Here is a 3,315-nt window from a genome sequence, read left to right on the forward strand (position 1 = left end):
ATTTTTTTTTTAAAAAAAAACTATGGCTGAACCTGATCGGATTACCTACATACCCCTTCATAAGGGGGATCAAGCCAAACGTAGTTCTTTTTAAGTTTCAAAATGCAGTGAAAAAACCGAATCAAACAATTTAATTCATGCATGCTTACAAGATCAAATCTAGAAATCAGCACCTTAAGAACATATAGGATTATGCCGGAATCGTTTAAACAATTATGCTAAAACTTTCATGCATAATTAACTATCAGATTTGAAACTTAAGAACACTATTCCAATTAATCTCCAAATATCCATCGAATGGATTATGGAGATATCTCCGTGAGGAGCCCCAAAAGAGGGTAAAACCTCAGGGAATCGTACCTATATCTTGACACCATAATAAATGATTAATGCTAGATTAATACCTTTTATGATGGATGAAAGTTGTGGATCTGATCCTTGACTTCGCAGCCACGCACACAAATGGCCTCTACGAGAAGTACACGCGAAGTTTCTGAAGAGATCCAATCCTGCGGAAGTGCTAGCTTGCGCAGAATTTCTTGAGGCTGAAATTTGATCTTTCCAACGCTATCAACTTTTGATCCGCCTTCTTGAAAGAACTTGGAGGAAAGGTTTATAGGGATTGAAAAGGACTTAGATCTGATCTAAAGACTCTTATCAGGGACCCCTAACACTAATGGTGCGATGGACTTAGAGGAGGAAGAAGTCGGCTAGATTGAATGCAGAATTTTTTCATGCATGAACTAGGGTTCCTCTTTTTTTTTTTTCTTTTTTTTTTCTTCTTTTTCTCTCTTTTTTTCTTGAATTCGACCACCAACTGATGGAGGTCCTTTTAATGTTGATATCCCCTCTAACTTCATGCCAACCATCCCATATTTGAGAAGAATTTTGTGGGGTTTTGAATTTTGAATTCAAAATTCAAGTTCATGTGCCATTACATGATGAAGCTTGATTTAATCTAAACCATTCATCATGTTGCCACTTCCCTCTTTCAATTTCGAAATTTCCATGCCCCCAATCAGATTAGAGGGTCACGTGGTGATTTTGTGGTGATTAAATTCGCAATTCAACCTTAATTAGAAGTGAGATAAAGATAAGGATGACATATGCCATGAAGAGAGAGAATTTGATCTTATCCAATTGTTTTCATGAATTTATCTCTCCATTTCGACCCATCTAATGATGAAAGAGGTCTCTAATGTTGCCAAGTATCCCATGGCACCATTAAATAAATTAAATTAATTTTTAATCATATTAAAAATCAATTTATGGCACCATGCATGGATATGTGACAAGTGGATTTCAAGATCCGAATAGTTTCAGATCAAACCCATTTAATTTAATTAAATCCTAACAATTAGAATGATCCAATTACCATGGGTTAAACCTAATCCAATTAGGTCAATCCCTAATTAAGCACAAATTTAATCTAATTTAATTTGGTCAACCTAAGTCCTCTTGATTCAGACCTAATCCAATCAGGTCAAAAACCCTGATTGAGCCCAGAATTGAATCTAATTCAATTTGGCTCATCTTTAGTCTAATTACTCAATCCAATTGAGTTCATTAGCAATCTAATTACTAATTAATCCTCTGATAATTACTTTAATTATTTTATAAGATAATTTAACAATCGAATTGACCAAATTACCCCTGAATGATTCTTAATCATTCATCAGCCTTCTTGATCAATCAGGAATCTTTTATGCGTGTGACCTCATAGGTTCGAACCTAAGCCGATAGTATAGGAACGACTTCCTACACTAATCGATGTGACCATCTAGCAATAGTATCCGACGTCCGGATAGGCCGAATATATGCGAAGCAAATATTCTGGAATCCTGAACTATGGTTACTGTATAATTCAATCCCTTTGACTCCTAATGCTAGGATGACTTAGAGCTCACTGTCAACCCTATAATTAGTACATCCATTATGTGATTAACTTTAGATATCCCGTGACTCCTCACTGGGATTATCCTGGTCAAGGTTTTGCTAAATTAATCACAAGACATTATCTCCTGTTTCCAAGAGGGGTCAATTCCATCTCGACTCACAACTGACTACGCAAATACTTGATTGCACCCAGTGACCTTCCGTCACTGAATTAGAAATTCAATTAGTCCAGTACCAAAATACAATGAGTTGCTTGCTAGTCACAGGTTGCGGTCTCAGGTCAGAGGGCCAAACTTATAGCCATATCCACTCGAAACATCTCTTGACAGTAGAGCGTTCCGGAATTAGCCACGTTCAGTGAAATGTACTCCTACACTTCACCTGTGTGGCATACCAGTGTCTTTACACTCCTTGGTTAAGAGCACAACCAACGTATATGTCACACAATGACCTAATCTCGATAATACTGTCATCCTAGTAACAACATATCATTTGGTCGTGAACTGGTTTAAGGACTCGAAGATAAATCCTCCTTTATCATTAATAAGTTCTAAGGACTTCATCATATAAGAGTTCATTTGAAGATGTAAAATGATGAATAATGACAAATAACACTTTATTAATTTGTCAATTCATTTACAAAATTCAATCATCAATATGCTGACGATTGACTATTAGGATACAATTCCCAACAGACTCCGCGGACAATGTCGCGGATCCATTCACTAAGCAGCTAAGTCAGCAGAAGACTGAAGCCCACCTTGAGAAGATGGGATTTAGATATATGACTAATTGGCTTTAGTACAAGTGGAAGATTGTTAGATTTATGTCCTAGAAGCCAATCTGGCTGACATATTATTAATTCTGAGATATAATTTTGTACTTAACTTTATTATTATTGAATAAAAAATGGGCATCTTTTTTATTCATATTGTGTATGTGTCTACGAATCGTCCAAGGAATTAATAAGATGATGATGCATATTCTCAGAATTGAGAATTTGAACCATGTATCATTGGTGGTTAATTTCTAAATGCTCCTGATCGATGGATCATCACGAGAATGGTGATCGATCCGATGAGATCAGTGCACAGATCGCTTTTCTTATGGATGTGGAGTCTCTAGTCCACAGTGTAGGGACACTGAAGTGATAGTGCAGGTGTTTGTTAGAGAACAAGGGTACTGAGCGTGACCAAAGCAAGAAGTCATTTGGATATCTATCCACTTATCAGTGACTTACTTGATGTTGCAGTAGTGTGACTGGTCCTTTGACCTGCGATATTTCAGCTATTCATAGAGAGGTTGCTGTAGTTTGACTGCACGTATACATGGTCTCTAGCCATATAGGTCCTTGTAGTGTAGATTGGAATCATTAGGTTCACTGTAGGAGTAGGGCATACACCTACATGGAATTTATTG

Source organism: Phoenix dactylifera, unplaced genomic scaffold (assembly GCF_009389715.1).
Source record: "Phoenix dactylifera cultivar Barhee BC4 unplaced genomic scaffold, palm_55x_up_171113_PBpolish2nd_filt_p 000472F, whole genome shotgun sequence".
NCBI classification, from domain to species: domain Eukaryota; kingdom Viridiplantae; phylum Streptophyta; class Magnoliopsida; order Arecales; family Arecaceae; genus Phoenix; species Phoenix dactylifera.